Source organism: Silurus aristotelis, assembly GCF_946808225.1.
Source record: "Silurus aristotelis genome assembly, chromosome: 10".
Lineage (NCBI taxonomy): Eukaryota > Metazoa > Chordata > Actinopteri > Siluriformes > Siluridae > Silurus > Silurus aristotelis.
The window spans coordinates 25,215,393-25,233,861 of record NC_139583.1 but is presented as its reverse complement, the minus strand read 5'-3'; the positions used below and the strand labels follow the sequence as shown (position 1 = coordinate 25,233,861).

The 18,469-nt window shown below is 36.8% G+C and overlaps 1 protein-coding gene across 2 annotated transcripts in view; it reads left to right on the top strand.

Annotated features, from left to right (window-relative positions):
- The window catches only part of LOC310732431 (leucine-rich repeat and fibronectin type III domain-containing protein 1-like protein), a 190,196-nt gene that overhangs the window by 116,236 nt on the left and 55,491 nt on the right, over positions 1-18,469 (top strand). The window lies entirely within an intron of this gene.

The window sequence follows — 18,469 nt, the reverse complement described above, 5'->3', positions numbered from 1 at the left end:
CAGCTAAGATTGTGCTATTGCATTTAGAGTTTGTCAAAGCATTAATTCTACAAAATGTCAAGGTTTGTATACAACATAGCCACATGCTGATTCAGGGAGATTTGTTTGGGGTGTGACCATCCACTGGAAGTGGAGATAGCTTCATGTTTCTTACAGACTGTTTGTGCCATTAATTGTTTACATTGTTGTCCAATTTGTAAAAACTGGCCACTACGTGCCAAGGGTGCTCCTGTGAAGACTGCAGGGGCGTGTCTGAAGGGGTGGCACAGGGTGTCACCTGCACCCCAAAAAATATGCTTGGCCCCCCTTGAGCCCCCCAACAGCGCAGACTGATCAGAGTGTAACATCTGCAGTGTGGGAGCAAATTGTTTTGTTAGGTTTCTTCCTGTTGTTTTAAAGACTAAAGGCTAAAGACTAAATAGCCTGCAGTAACGTGATAAACGCTAAAATTTGGGGTTTTAATAATGTTAGCATTCTGACACTTGGAATTTTAAGATGTAGAATAGAAAATACCTGTGTGTATTGAATAAACAAACTTTTTTGCATGGTAGTCTGATATTTATTATTTTTGTTTGCAATGCCCAACAAGAAACCATTTCAGAGACGGGTAGACGCAGTACAGTGCACTCGAGAACAATTATTGTATGTTTAATGTTTTTCATTTATAAAAAGAGGGATGCATTGTCTAGGCACTTCTACAGTGCCATTTTTTATGTCATCCTAATTGTTTTCTTCATGGGGGGACCAAGAACCAGTCAGGGGGGCCCATGGGAAAAATGTGCTCCCCTGACTGGTTCTTGGTCCACCCCATTAAAAATCCTAGAATCAACCCCTGGAAGACTGTCCTGTGGCAGAAAACCTACTGATGATTACAATGTGCTGACAGTGAAGGCTTCTTCCAAAACTCCTTAATCTCACTATAGCAATCTGACCATTGCATTGCTTTTTTAAAAGAAAAATGCCTTTTAGATTATGTGTAAATTACACCATACAAGTCCTCGAGAATCCTCTCTATAGAACTGATCATATGAAAATGTTGAATTTGAATATTAATATGAATTGCCCTTTGATTTGCATTTCAGCCAGAACCACTGACACACAGTACAGACCAAAAGTTTGGACACACCTTCTCATTCAAAGAGTTTTCTTTATTTTCATGACTATGAAAATTGTAGAGTCACACTGAAGGCATCAAAACTATGAATTAACACATGTGGAATTATATATGGAATTATATACTTAACAAAAAAGTGTGAAACAACTGAAAAATGTCATATTCTAGGTTCTTCAAAGTAGCCACCTTTTGCTTTGATTACTGCTTTGCACACTCTTGGCATTCTCTTGATGAGCTTCAAGAGGTAGTCACCTGAAATGGTCTTTCAACAGTCTTGAAGGAGTTCCCCGAGAGATGCTTGGCACTTGTTGGTCCTTTTGCCTTCACTCTGCGGTCCAGCTCACCCCTAAACCATCTCGATTGGGTTCAGGTCCGGTGACTGTGGAGGCCAGATCATCTGGCGCAGCACCTCATCACTCTCCTTCTTGGTCAAATAGCCCTTGATGCCTTCAGTGTGAATCTACAATTTTCATAGTCATGAAAATAAAGAAAACTCTTTGAATGAGAAGGTGTGTCCAAACTTTTGGTCTGTACTGTATATGTTAGCATAAAAAAGTAATCAGCACTTTTTAAACAATCCAATTTAAGAATTCAGCATCACTTTAACATTTTTGTATGTTAAAAGCTACTTTGTACTGATCAAAAGGGCATTTTTAGATGGGTTCTTCTTCATGTTATCTTTTTAACGCTTGCCAATGTCACTTCTGGCTTGCTCATTAGGGATCTAGATCTTCATCCAAATGTCTTTTTCATAATGCCTGTAGTTAAAAGGCTTTTTAAATAAAGTGCAATCAAGTTTATTTAAAATTCCAAATGAAATATCAGTGGCATTTTTCTACAGCGTGGCCACCATATGATCCTAATCAGTTATATAGCCATCTCTACGCAGTGACCAGCTGTTCCGTTTGGCTGAAAAAACTATTACATAAATACTTTCAGAGAAATGCTGACGGGTTCATTTGGGTGCAGACTAATCAATCACTCTCTACTTGCCGCCAGATTGTCGACGCAAAATGTTTATTACAAGGCAAAACATTTTTTGTCTTTCTGGTGAAGAAAACACACGTCTCTTTGTTGCAAAATCATTTGAAAGAACATTATATCTGGTTTACTCCACACTTTCTAATATATTCGAATGTATCTGAGATGGAAATGCAGGTGATTTTTTCGTGATTTGAAGTAAAATAGAATGCTGCTGTTAGAGCACTGAAGCATTAGATGTGAGAAAATGCAGCCGTCTTCCTCAAGGGGTCAGCACTGAGTACATCTGTTTCAATGGACTCATTCCTTTTTTTTCTCCATCCTCCTGTTATCTCAGATGTTCTTGCAGAAATGAACACGCACACGCACACACACACACACACACACACACACACACACACACACACACACACACACACACACACACACATATCTAGTTGGTGCAAGTAAATAGCTTCTCTCCCATCTATTTTTCTTCTATTTGTCTCCTCAATCCTCACTCAGTGTCTCTTTGTCACATACAGATTGTCCTCATTTTTCTGTCATCATCTCCCTTTCATTCCCACCCCTCCTACACTCTTCCTGCTCTCCCACTTTCACTCTTTCTTCCTCTATTTCGGTCTTCCTCTGTCCCTATTCTCACTTTCTGTCACTGCCATTTGCTTTCATGGTGATCCTCTGAGGGCATTTCCACTCCTATCCGCCACGTTCTCTTGTATAATCGAAAGTGTGTGCACATGTGCGTATGTGTTTGTGCATTTTGTGTGTATTTGTGAAAGTCTGCCTCAGCCGAAGGGCCCATCTGTTTAAACACTGCAGCAATCCAAGCAGGATCACTCCCACAATCCTCTCTGCTGCATGCTGTTTGTTCATCCATGATGCCCCGTGGCTCCAGCGCTGCCTACAGTCCTAACTCAGAGCGCTGCAAACTACTCGCCCTTAGCACCAAACCCGCAGTCCTAATTGCAGCCAATTTGAAGGTCAGCCTCTTGTTGTTCTGACTTCGGTTTGTGAACCCCTGCATGTTTCAGCGAACAGCCCAGTGTGGTCAGCAGTAATGATGTACTGTGCTCTACTTCTTTTTATCCGGGTGCCTGGTATTTCACAGCTTGAGATCTAATAATAGTCCATGCATCTATAGAACCTGACGTTTTTTTTTTTAGTTTTTTTCAGGCATCAAAAGCCTTGCTATTTTTACGTTTTACGTTACTCTCTGCCAGATAAAATATTTTCAAGACTTCAAATCCAGCACATTTCCAGCTCCACTAAACCAATTTACATGCCCAGATAGGCAGACAGAGGTACAGATGGATAGATTAAATAGATAGATAGACAAACAAAGACCAAATAGAAATGCAGCATAAGTAGCAATTCATTTGATAAAATCAAGTAAAAGTACCATTTATAGAACATGCAAAACAACATTTATTATAGTCATAATTAAATGGAATTATTATTACTTGTAATATTTAAATTAATATTGGTATTATGTGTAAAAGTATATGATACTGTTGACAGTAGTGTTGAGTTGTTTGAAACATCAGCGGTAAATGCTCACTTCTGACAGCGTGTCATGACTTCGCCTGTCCTTCACCTAAACCATTGTCCTCGCTATAGAGACCTGGGCAATGACAGCCATTAATAAATTTGTGCTCTGCTGTTGGGGATGTTGGACTCCATGACCTACAGAACCAAAGTGATATTTTTCATGATTACCCACAGAAAGTTGTGACCTCAAAGGATTCACAAAGCAACAGCTGGATGATATTGCAGGTGCTAAAAGTGATGGAACTTGTCAAAGCAGATTTTTTTAAAAACTCTGCTTAAAACATATTACAAATCCATAGCTAAATACTGCTTATAATAATAATAATAATAATAATAATAATAATAATAATAATAATAATAATAATAATAATAATTAATAGGTTATATTGGGTAGGCATTTGTTTGTTCAAAAAAACACCATCAAGTCCATATAGACTTTATGGCAGCACAAAACTATATTTTTCAGGTGAACTTTCGATTCAGTGACTGAAAAGGTGAGTGAAGAATACTGAACCAATCATGAGGTGCACCATGTTAAGATGATGTTGCTTTGCAAATTGTGGCCATGAAGTGATGCACATGGTCAGTAGCACTACTCAAAAAGTCTGCAATGATTCAAGCAATGATTTCTTTGGTATCAACAGGTCCAAAGTGTGTCAAAAACTATTCCTCACACCATTACAGCACCTCCAGCAGAGTACAAGTCAAGTTGGGTCCATGGATTCATTCGGATGGTGCCAAATTCCGTCCCTGCCATCTGTATTCCTCAGCAGTGTCTGACCAGACAATGTGTCCAGTTTTGGTGTGCCTTTGCCCACTCCAGCATGAACTTTCTGTTCTTGGCTGACTTTTGTAGATCATTCAGCTGTTCAATTCTATTCACTTTTACATATCCCACATTAACAGAGTGTTAATCTTTTGTTCAGCCCAAACCATTAAATAAAAATTCCATACAAATTCCAGGAGATCGGCACTTACTATGTAGAAATACTTCTAGAAAAAAACATCCTTTTTGGCACCAACAATCACGACACAGTCAAAATCACTGAGGTATTTTGATGTGAACTTCGGATCGTATTTATAGAGTGCTTTTAGCAAGAACTTTTGCAAAGCGGCTTTAAGGAAATCCATACAAGAGCTTTTAGTCACAGCAGCAGTTGCTGTGAAATCACTGGGAAATCTTGCTGAGATGATTCACTAAATCAGGTAGGTGAATTGGATGAACAAAAGCCCCTGAGCCAGAGGAATCTGGCCGTGTATCAGGATGTTGCGTTATCAGAATGTTGCACTAGCATCATATCAAGCAGCATGTACAATTCAACAGACAGAAATAACAGATTGTTAGGTATGATACAGTGTACAACACCAAACACTTGGTGTGAATGGTGAGCACAGTGCAAGCAGGGACTCAAACTGTCTACCTATGACAGCATAACTAAAAACGAAATGCAAAGACAGGCATATACATGCGTAATAACATCAGGGGCCTTTTAAAAAAATAAAAAAAGATTTACTAGTTAGTCTAATGAGGTGAGGAAAATCTGGATTTTAGGATGAAGGTTCAGGGGAAGTGCTCTGAGGATTTATTCAGTGAAGCTATGATTTTAAATGGGAGGTTAAGTAGAGTTAATCCTAACTATGCATATTTAATAAGTGTCACAAATGTTGTGCTTTTTTCCACCTAAATATGTTACACATTTTTTTATCAGACTGGACAAAATTCGTTCAGTACCGTGGTTTATTCCCCCATCACTGGAAGAGCCAAAACTGGAGCATTTTATGCATGTATTTATTTTCAGTAAGTGCTTTTTTTATTAGTGTCACAGTGGATCTGAATTCTATACAAGGAACACGAGTTTAAAAGCAAGCATACTTACCCTAGATGGGTCACAAGTCCATTTTAGTTCATCAAAAGAAAATAAATTCATACCTAGTGGTGATTTAGAATAGTCAATGATCATAGGCAAAAACATGAATTGTACATTTTATGGAAAGATATATTTGTATATAAAGCTATTGGTAAATTCAACCATGTGATACATGAATTCATTGTATTGACCACCACATGTCATTATACAGTCATCTGGTGAAAATAAATTAAACTAATAATTCAATGTATTAATTCAAATGTTCTGTTGAGGACAATAGGTTACTTAAACTAGGTCAGGTCAGTTAGTCATTCTACTGTAATTACATCAACTGATTACATATTTATGGTAATAGTTAATATATTACATAATAGAGACATATACCTCCTCTTTAATTCTATATATCAGAATACAAGTGCTTGGAAAGGTTACATACACTAAGTTGACTAGCTCTTTAAACAGGCTTATTTAAAAACAAATTTATGATTTTTAGACGCTTCTTGGTTCTGATTGGCCAGTTGCCATCATTCAGAGTTAAATGAAGTAGACTTGTGGTAAACCAGTCCAATACCTTGAATATACTTTTAGGCCTTTTATACTATGAGACAATGCGAATTAATAAAATGTCATACACAAGTCTCCATTAGACACCTCAAGAACCTATACGAACAATTCATTTAAACACACAAAAGATATCTGTGATAAGAAAATATTTTTCTTTGATTAGTCAAATATCAGTCAAATAAGTCAAAACTCATATTTGTATGTGCACTGCACTCTCTTATTCTATGTGTTTCCTTTTTTTTTTCATACTGGCTGCTGAACAAGAGTTCATATCTCCTTTCAAATATCAGCCAGATGGAGGAATGTCAGGGTCGCATTCTATTCACACACTCAATTCGGCCTTTTCGTCTCTCCAAATGACCCTTTAATCTGCACATTTATTGAAAGAACTGGATGGTGTTTGTGGCTAAACAAGCAGTATAGATTTGAAGATTGAGGGCATTTTCACCCCTATTAGTCCTTTTGTCAAAGTCAAAAGTTTGCTTTTTTTTTTTTTTTTTTTTTTCATTTGCTCCTCGCTTTGCTTTCATACTGCACATCATTTACAAACCAAAAACAAACACTCAGCATTCCCGCTCAGATGTGAGCTGTTCTCTGTTTGGTTCAGAGTGAACTGTAACACAGTTCAGTTGCAGTATGAAAGTGAATCGACCCTGAATCAACCTGACTGCATGAAGTGAACCAAACATGATGTCTATTTTAGCATCTTTTCTAGTAGATGTTATAGCATTGCAGAAGTGTAACTCGTTCTAGTGATTTCAAATTCTGAATCTGAACATCGGAATGTAATAATGTATTAAAGTAGCTATGTATATAATTATATAATGATCTATTTAATCCTGGCATCCAGGTTTTTCATTCATTGGCGATTGTTTATGTACCGTCTTTGATCATTATATTTTTGACCAATGAATAATCAAATCTCACGAGTGACATTGTTGAACAACGGCCTTCAACAGAATGGGTGCATGACATCCCACCTTCCTTAAAAGACAAACAGAAATATTTCCACCTCGCAAGAGACAAAATGAATTTTTTATTGGAAATTCAACACAGGCTTTGATGTCTAGTTTCTGACCACTCTGCAATAAAGACCAAATCAGTGGATTATTGCATTGACAGGAAGCCACACATCTCCACTCGTAGTCTCTGGAGTATAATTGGAAAATGATAATAAGGTTCTTGAGCACTTCTTTTATCAAGACCCTTCTCCTCAGATTGATTAGTTTGGCACTACATCCAGCTCTAGGAAGTGTTCTGGATGTTCCAAACTTCTTCTAGCTCAGAAAAATGGAGGCCACGGTTCTCTTGGGAATCTTCAATGCAGCAGATGTTTTTTGTAGCCTTTCCCTAAACTGTGCCACAATCCTGTCTCTGAGCTCGGCAGGCACATGTTCTAGTCCTCATGGCTTGGTTTTTGCACTGACAGAATTTCAGCATTTAAACTTTTTGTATACAGGAGTGTACCTTCCCAAATCAATTAAATTCTCTGCAGTTGGACTTGAATAAAAGTGTTAAAACTATAGATCCAGAGAAATAGGATGCCATCTGAGGTAATTTTTGAGTGTCAAAGCAAAGGGTCTGAATATGTATGTAAATGTGGACCGATCCCAGATGTCCATCTTCTACTACGACATCATTAACCTTCCTGTTCTTTCTACTGGCTGCACTGACGAGTTCTATTAAAATACTAAACATATCGTATCATCATTTCTGTTATTAGCAATGTAATCAATATTTATGGAAACAGGCGCATAAGACCCCACTGTGCATCTGTGCATGTGGGGCTGCACAGATGGGAGTGTAAATAAGTGATGAAGGGAATATAATAACAACCTTTTCATGCAATTTTATTTCTTTCGCTTAGGTCAATACGACCTGCTTAGGTCAATCGACTCTCTGATATGTACTTCCACTAATATCAGTAATACTTCATATTAATTATATATGAAAAATGTAAAAAAAAATTTATTCTTCCACATTTTGAATGAGTCATTTTAAGCTGAATAGAACATCAGAGTTTGGGGAATAGAGGGGAAAATTTAATAGAATTTTCAAATCAAGTAGAATTGAATGAAGTATTCTGTTTGCCTCGAATGTAGTCGATTCTGAAGTTTTGTTTTTACTTTTTTATTTCCCTCTATGCTGATGCTATTAAGACTATCATATATGTACTCATATGCAAAATGGGCCATTACTGAAGCCACAGGGCAATGGAACACACCAAAAGGAAAATATTAACTCCACTCCAAAAAGGTCTGATTGACAGAAAAGGAAAGAATTGTCCTTTTGGGTCCTATCCATGACTGGTTATAGCATAGATGGGATTTAAACTCGTGATCTCCTGTACATTATGTTACGAGCAATCCAAGAAATATAGCCGTAGTTCATCAAGAAAGGCTCATGCACTTGTTACTAGTGAAGGATAAGACAAGAAACAACACCCTGAAGGCAAGACTTATCATGGAGGGAGGAAACAAGGAAACAAATAAGCAAGTAATCAATAATTAGTAATCCATGTAGAACCTGACGCAGGTGAACACAATTGGGTAATGAACCAATCACAAAACCACATTAAAAGAGCAGGGCACTGTAATGAGAAAGCTGAGTACACTGTTTATAGAAAAAAAAATTCCGAAATGTTTATATGCAGTTATATTGCAGAAAAATTAACAGCATGAGGAGAAAAGGAGGATCCGTGAGCAAAATCTTATATGTAGACAAACACCTCTAAAAGCAATTTAACAACAGTTCGGTGCATTCGGGGCTCAAGACTTAATAACAGTGAGGCTAGTTGAATCCAGTGCCGAGTCATGAAGGAGACTATAGCAGCTATATTTCCTGATGCATTTATCTGTCTTGCTGGCGCAGTTTTCCTCCAACTTCAAGAAGAGGGAATAGATCCAAATGATATATAACCTGTCAGTGGTGTGGCAGTTTCCAGTTTATTCATCTTCGACCAAGTGTCACACTGTAAGCAGAGAGTTTGTCTCTTCTAGCGGCTCTATTGACCAAAGATTGTGTTGAACAGACAACGAAAGAATGTGACTGATGCCCAAAGTGGCCTTTTTGAAGTGTATACTGACAGTGGTGCATTCTTTTCGCTTTGTTTTCTTCCCGTAGCCTGCTTCAAAGGAAGTAAACGCCACAAGTGTAATGTGATAGAAACAAAAATGGAAGAGTATGTAATATTAAAGGGGCCTCCCAGTGATCCTGTTTAGTCTCCATTAACCTGCTATCAGCACATGCTCTGTGTTTTTTTTTTTTCTTTCTTTATCAGGTGCTCAGAGGAGAGGGAGTTGTCATTATGCTTGGGCTATTAGGGAGGTAATGATGACTCTGCTTGCACCGCTGCAGGGTGTGCACTGCACCAGATGATGCGTTCTCCTTGCATAAATAATGAGGCTCAGCAATCAGGAGCTCAGATATCTCTCCCACAACTCTATTTTCAGATCGCGCCACCATTTGATGTGATAAACACATCAGAGACTTTGCGAGCCTCTCAAACCGTTCCCATTTCTGCTTGTATCAGCGGATAGTGCCCGTGAAATGTTTCACCAACTTTAAGGCCTTACATTGCAATCCATCTGTGTTTAACAGGACGATATGAGGAGAGGTGATTTTATGCGCAACTGTCAGAGTGCCGTGTCCTCATTTATGATCGAATCTCAAAGGTGTTAGCTTTGGTTTATTACACATAAAGGTATAACTCGGCGAGGCCAGCAGTTCAGTACATCTTTAGAGCATCGTAATTTTTCAAGCAAGGTCCAAGATTGGGGAAGGGCACACTTAGACTAAGAAAATGTCCTTCTATTGGTGTAATTACATCAGATTAATGGAGGAAAGTGCTAAAGGACAACGACACTGCCTTCCTGTAAGAAGACAAAAGAAAATACCTGGTAGTTTATGATGCACGCATGCCTTCGCCATAGCAAATGGAAGCAAAAAAGTAAGTTCAGGTTTATTACAATGAAACGAAAGGTCAACAGAATAATAACTTTGCGGCAATGTTTGGGTTGTCATGCTTGTGATGACTAAGGATTTTAGTCTGTGTGATCTACATTCTTGGCCATTAACCCCTAAACCCTGTTGTTTTAATGCTGTTTGGAGTTATTCTAAACGATTGTCCTTTTCAGAGTTTATCCAAAAGTCATCCAGCAATTAATGTAAATGTCAATGCAAATTAGAAACTTTTTTTTTCCAGGGATTAAAGCTGAGTGCCAGCACTAACATTTGAAATACCATGTCAAACAATACCGTGTCAAAGCTTTATTTTTTTTCTACTGATGTGGAAAAACATCCACTATATTATAATAATGATTATAACACTGCAGGACATTGCGTTCTACGAAGGCATAGGGGCAGGTCATGAAAGCATTTTATTATACATGGTGATGGTCGTTATGTCAGTCATTTACATATGCACATGAATTCAGCCTTGCTTTTAAGTAGAATATGGAAAGCATAAAACACAATACGGTGTAGTGTTCAGAAACAAACAACTGCATAGTGCTGATTTGTAGCGAGACATAAAGTGGAAATTGAAGATAATATTTTCTAATAACAGCAAATGGTAAAGTGATTTATTTCTAAGATAGATACATAGATAGATACATACATAGATAAATAGATTGATACATACATACATACATAGATAAATAGATTGATACATACATACATACATAGATGCATACATACATACATACATACATACATACAAACATACATACATACATACATACATACACACACATTTGTACATACATGCAAAGATCTGTCAACTGTGATTTCTTCAATTAAAGTTAATGTTTTCTCCTGACAGAAAAAACATATTGAAATTCATTCATAATAAGTGTTTACCATACCCTGTGCTAGTCCTTGGGAAGCTATTAATATCGGATCAACAATATATTAGAATTAGAATACATACAAAATATTTAAAATACTATAAAACTTGATACAAAAACAATCAACACCAATCAGAAATGAAGCATTCTGCAGCAGTGTGGGAGTGTGTTATTTGGAGTTGGAAAGTGAAATACAAGTAAACAATGATGTGAATAATTAGACAGAGGGCCTCATCCTTCTGTCTAAACCATCTAAATCTAGCCACTAATCCAGCCTTAACTCTTCCAGATTTCTCATGTTGATACCAATAAAACCTAAGAGGGCTTTTACTTGTCACATGACGCGTAAAACAATAGACAATGGTAAACCATGGATAACAAAGAATGTATTGTGTGCAGCAGCATAACATTTCCAATCAGTAATATTTACTCAGTTAGTTGGTAGAATTAGGTTGAACATCTAGTTGTTGTGAGCATTGGGGTATAAATTCAATCAGTCAGTCTGTCACTTTGATTTTCATGATTAGTGTTTGGCGCACGGCCGAGTACCAGCACTTAGCACTTGTTTCCGCCCTAGTTCTGTCTTGCACTTGTTTCCAGTCGAAGTCTGGGCCCTGTTCTCCATTAGTTTTTTTAATCGCTTTCTTCTGTATAATGCAATTTCTGCTTTTGTTTAGAATATGCAAATTAGCTCTTAACATTTGCCGAGGCAGAAAAACTGGTCCTAGCAGGAAGAGAAAGAAAAATAAAAAAAAATTTCCCCTTACTGTAATATTTTATATGAATGTAAAATATCGAACAAATTAGACCGGTTTACCTAAATATAAACACTAACAAATCTACAATTAAAAACAGAATTGTGATTACAACATACAGACTGAATTTTTCCAACAGCACGCAATCCACAATCTGGATTTTTATTTGTAATTATTATGATCTATCTATTAAAACTGAAATGGTAAGTAGTCAAAATATGAATGATTTAAGGTATTTTTTATATATACATTTAGCGTAGACTTGCAACCAACCAACACCCTGCAAAGGGTTAACAATATTACACAAAGCATCACTGGCACCCAACTACCTAACACTAAGAACTTTCACTTCAGTAGATGTCTATGTAGACACCTAACATCGTTAGAAACACCTCACATCCCTGTCAAAAACTGTTTACCCTCCTTTCACCCAGAAGGAGATGGAAACCAACAGGTTCAGGGTCAGCTTTGGTACAAGAACCATCACCCTACTGAACTCTACACTGTACTATTAGGACACTGATGTCTTATTAATGCTTTACTGATTCGAATGCCATTAACCATGTAAATAATTGGAAAATCACATTATATCCTAGATAATCTTCTATACTGTATATCTGTTATACTATCTATCTATCTATCTATCTATCTATCTATCTATCTATCTATCTATCTATCTATCTATCTATCTATCTATCTATCTATCTATCTATCTATCTATCTATCTATCTATCTATCTAGCTAGATGTTAGATGCTAGATGCTAGTTAGATGCTAGCTAGCTGTTTGTTTGGTTGTCAACATCTGACTAAAATGCACCTGAAATCTTCGAAAACGGTTTAAGAAAGTGACGTTTTCTTTTAACAGAATTGATTGTGATACTTAGCCCTCTTTGTTGTTTTCTAGACGAATTAACTTTGACAAATCCTTCTATATAACATATACCGGCAGCTGGATCTTATTTTGAATCTATATAAGACTTAAGCAGTACAAAAGATAATCTAGATATAATCCAGGTTTAATCCTCACACTAAGGCAACCAGGAATAAATGTGGACTCTGACTTGCGCCACTTATTTTATAAGTGCTCTGTGCTTGGATTGGTTTCCGTGCCATTTATGTGCAAGTCACTTTTGAATAACATTTTTTAATAAGCAAAATGTTCAAAGTTTATGTGTTCAAATAAGGAAAAACAGCTACTACTTAAAAAAATACCGTGCCGGCTAAATGCTACTGATTCATATTCGTTATTTTAAATTTTAATTCGCTAATCGCTTAAGACATGTCTTTATACATAATCTTCTAGAAAAGTCTTGCGTTTGTTTGATGATTTTTTTTTTATGATTAAATATGTTTGTGATGAATTTATTAAGAGGGCATACATTGATGAAGGGAAGGTCATGCCCTGAGGGAGCAAGACAAGGGTGTGAGAGAGGGATGAATGTTATTTGTCAGGTCTGAAACAGGGAATTGAGGGATCTTCCTGGCTCATGGATAGCTCTTCTGCCTGCCCCTCCCTGAAGAGAGTAAGGAGGGCTGAGCTCCAGCGCCGACCATCTGCTTTCCTAGCACTGTGCCAAAGAGGCAACGCATCCTAACCCACCTCATCACAGATATATGTGTATAAAGTCGGGTTTGAATAATTGGTTCTGTAAAAAAAAAGATCTATTTATTAATTCCTTTGTCTGATGTTGCATTAGAATTTTTCTGGGTGGGATTTGTAGGTGAACAGTGTACATTTTGTGTATGTTTAATTTGACCAGGTTTAATTATCACATCAGATTCATGCGAGAAAGCCATTATTGCACTTTTGTGTGTGCGTGGTTGTGTGTGTGTGTGTGTGTGTGTGTGTGTGTGTGTGTGTGTGTGTGTGTGTGTGTGTGTGTGTGTGTGTGTGTGTGAAATTTCTTGCTGGAACAGTTGGCTCTGTATTGCTTTGCATATGTTAAAATAAATATGCTGCTTGGTTTGTGGATCTGGTGAGCCGTGACATGGGCAACACAGGCAATTTATTTAACATTTGATTTATTGCTTCATAAGCAAAAATTGTTTGGGACAAAATGTATAGCTTATTAGTCACACAGCCGTTGCTTTACCATCCTCAATATCTGTATAGGTTATCGATGAAATTAAAGACAAATACAACAACATTATAATAACAGTAATAATAAATTGTCAGCCATCTCTATTGGACTCTATTGAAAATTCAGATGACTTCCAGATCATTATTAAAAAGCTGCCACCCTTGGATATATGCAATTGATCTCAGCTAAAATTAGCTCACAATAAGCTGGATAGCTCTCTAGCTAAAGAGCACCCTGATACATTGACACCACAACATTTGTGTCTTCATAAAATAATGGCTGAATTTCAATAACTCAGGAGACACTGTAGTATATTTGCTACACATGACCAATTAGCAATGTACTTACAAGTACCCTTATATTTCACACCATCATTGCCCCATTAATGTGTGCATTTATATGTGAACACAGCAGGTTATATGAGTCACAGGAACTTGCTTTGTGATAGGAGAATGTCATTCATTCATTATTTCCAGCCAAGAAAAGAACGCATCACCGAAGACGTCATGCAAAATCGAACCCGTAACTGTGCATTGTGATTTTATGAAGATAATCAATATGATTATTGTGCAAACGTCCGAAATATTTATTGATCCAAAAACAAAATTACAGATTTATGAATGATTTAAATAGATATTAAACATGTATATTAGCAAAAGAAAAAATCACAGCGGATAAAACAACACAAACTCAATCGCAAAGGCTGCTAGTGTGTAGTACAGCTATATCATCTGCTGTACAGTGCGCATGAGGAGAGCAGAATGAACTGAAGCTTGAAGACCAGCTGAGCAGTAAGATAAAGAGATCAAACCCCCTCTAATTGAAATTTGATTCATAATTTAAAAAGTCTATTTATTGACTTCGCCTCAGGCTCGGTCACATGGGGCTTTATATATTGCCTATTTCTTTATTTATAATAACTTGACTTCTCATTTTCACAGTTTAGACAGTAAGTACTGTTCAGCTTTTTAGAAGTGATAAATAAAGCAAAACAAAACTCTACATGTTTCTAAGCTTTACAATTCAGCAGAAGTACAGCAACGTGTGCATCTTTGAGGAAAGATAAAGGTTTGCTGCATACCTGGTGTATAGCTAAGAAGTGGGATTTGGAAAGGTTACACATATTTATTATGTGTATACACATTATTAGAGGGACAGCCCATGTTGGATGTTTTGGTGACGAGGTGAGGAAGGCAAGATTGAGATGGTTTGGACATGTGCAGAGGAGGGACATGAGTTATATTGGTAGGAGAATGCTGAGGATGGAGCCACCAGGAAGGAGGAAAAGAGGAAGGCCAAGGAGGAGGTTCATCGATGTGGTGAGGGAAGACATGCAGCTAGTTGGTGTAAAAGAGGCAGATGTAGAGGACAGGGGGGGTATGGAGACGGATGATCCGCTGTGGCGACCCCTAATGGGAGCAGTCGAAAGAAGAAGAAGATACACACAAGAAGAGCCTGAATATATGAAAACACTTCATTATGGAATAAAATTAAACCTAAGCTGCCAACCATTAAAAACATTAACAAATAGTAATATTTCCACTACATAGTTTGTTCCTAATTGTTAAATCATCATCAAACCAAAGTGACCATTATCGGAACATATAGGAATAAATCTGGATAAATCAGGGTACTGAAATTCAGAAAACTGTCTACACTGAAAAGCAAAACCTTATGTTACTTCAGCGTTTCGAAAAATCTGAACAGGTTTTGAACACAGGTTTTGCTTTCCTCATGTGAATGGAATTCCCCATAGCAACCACATTTCAATTTCATAAGTACAGTATGTTGCAATCATGCCAGGCTAAAACGCAATCGATTTCCAATCACAACTGTCCACGTTTTAATCAGAGAACATTAGGGTGTGAAAGCAGGAATTGCTTTACATATGAAGACATGCAATTTGCAAGCTTGTTTATTTTCCCCCTATGTTTGTTAAATCATTTTCTATAGTCAATAGTTTTAGGAAAATGATATACCATGATAGTGTTAATTCAATTGCCTTTGTCTTTCACTAGAGATTTAAAGCTTTCTACAAGCAACGCACTGGTTTTGCTTTTCTGCATGTCTCTCATGCTTTTCTGCATGTCTCTCTGTACCGCAATACAGATTGCGGTAATTAGGTTTTACTCCGGATCAAACTCTCCTTCAGACAATCATTCGGTCCTTGCCACCAGTTTGTGAATCAGCATGTCACAGTCTTACCAAGTGCATGATATGATATTATGTGTGTGCATATTTGTGTCCTTCGGTTTTACTGTGTATATATGTGTGTGCAGGAGTGTGTATAAGACCACAGAGCAGATTGCAAGCTCCGTTCTGGCTTTCTTTGCATTTTACCAAAAAACAAAAACAAAAACAAACTCAAAAATGACAGAGACAGTCCCAGCAACCAGCGGCATCATGCCGAGCCACAAAAGGATAGTGTTCCCCAAGCTCAGAATGATTAGAGAGGGTAGGGGAATATGACAGGAGGAGAGTGATGGATAGGTAAAGGCTGACATGAGAAGATGGAAGAAAAAATACAAGGGAAGGAAATTTACCCTTTAACAAGGACGTGCATAATCGTCGATGCAAAGCACGACTCTTACAGAGCACCCTGCTGCTTTCTTCATCTCCGCTCTCGTCTGTACAACAAGGCTGAAGTATGCAGGTTTGCGCAGAATATTAGGGTCATGGTGAAATGTGGATTATGTTCGCATTTAGGCTTAGCGTTCCTTAAGTAGTGCTTTTATTGTTAGACTTCTTTGACAAAATGAATAATAGTAAATTATAAGTTACATTTAGTAAGAGCCTGCTGGTGCAGTTCATACCAATTACCTCCATAAAAAAATGATGGTATGGTCAAAAGCTAAGCAGGAAAAAGTGCATCTTTTAAGCATTTTGGGAAATTATTTAAAATGTAAAAATCACAAAAAAAAATATTGCACAATTTGCCCAGACGGAAAAATTATCTTACCTATTAAGACAAAAGGTAAATTGCTTTGCTCTAAAAAAATTTAAATGGAAAAAGAAAGAAAGCGTAAGATCTAGAATAATGGCCTGTAGCTGCTTAAACATCATTCTGAAGCATTTAGAATTCAAATGTAATTTTTTTAAACAATTTTTTACAATCATTTTCTCCGTTTGCGTTCCTAGGCATTAATGATAACACTGGAGTGGACATTTCAGCCCCAATTAAATAGCCCATTGCTTACTCTGTGTGACACTTTAACTACTTCAACTGCTTGAAAGTATTTGATGATAAAAAAAATTTTAATAAAACACAGATTAATCCCTATTTCCTTTTTTTTGCTATTAGAAATTTGCTGAAATACATTTAAAAAATGTCAAAAGACACCAAGCTTGAGAGAAAGAGCAAGTTACAAGCCATGCTCATAAAATGTGTTTTATATATTTATATATTATTAAATATTAGTCAGACATTACAAAACGGCAAAATCAGGCTAATCTACTTGATGCCTTGGGTGACCTATATAGGCTTATATTACATATAATATACTGTTAAATATCTGGATCATGCTGTCTTTTTATTTACATATAATTATATGTCATTTTAGCATTTAGTTCATAACAAAACACTGGCAGATGAGCGTGAGAGCGATGTTAATCCTAACACTGTCAGCCTGCTCTTATTAGGAATATTCATTAATATATATATATATATATATATATATATATATATATATATATATATATATATATATATATATAGCTTGTTTTGATGCACTAGCAACATCGTTATGCCAGGTATATGTAGCATAGCTCGATTGAATATTATGATGCAAATGAACTGCCAATTTAGTTTGTTTTGTAACTTTTATGCTTCTTCATATACAGTTTATGTACTTCATACCATATAATATACAACATAATTTGTTTATAAGCATATGTGTGAGATTCACAACTACAAATTCCACATTTGCAGACAGGGCAGTCATCGCTGGGCTGTGTTCGGCTACTGTATATTACGTATTTATCATCTGTTTAATGTAGAAAGGATGACTTATGAGCTTGACTACTTATATATCTACAGTGAACTACAACACCCACAACACTCCCACACTCGCTCACTCAACAGAAACACCTGTTCCCAATTACACACAATCCAGTAATTTAAAGGACTCTCATTGGTTGACTGTTTGTGAAGTATACGCTTGCTCGCACCCTGACTCATACAAATCCTTAATATTTGTATGTTTGGTTTTCTAGTTTTGCAGTTATGATTCTTCTCTCTCAAATCGTTTTGTGCCTCATTCGTGTTGTTTGCTTGACCCATTGCATGCTGGTGAGCTCAGGTTATGTTTTTGATTTGTTTGCCATTGTAACATTAAGCTGAATTAAAAAAAAATAATACTAATAAGGAGTTCTGTTTGACACGATGTGAATATTTAAAACAATTAACAGTTCAAGAAAATAGTAGAAAAAATCTTGCTGTTATCATATACACCAACCAGGCAGAACTGTGTCATGAATGCCCCACAAGAGCTGCAGTTTTGCACATGCTCTGACCCAGTCGTCTGGCCAACACATCTTGCTCATTTTTGCTGCTTCTAACACTAACTTTGAGAACAAAAAATGTTTACTTGCTGCCTAATATATCCCACCCACTATCAGGTGTCATTAAGAAGAGATAATTAGTGTTCTTCACTGGTCATAATGTTATAATAGTATATTACTTGAAAATAATAGAATAAGTAAATGATAAAG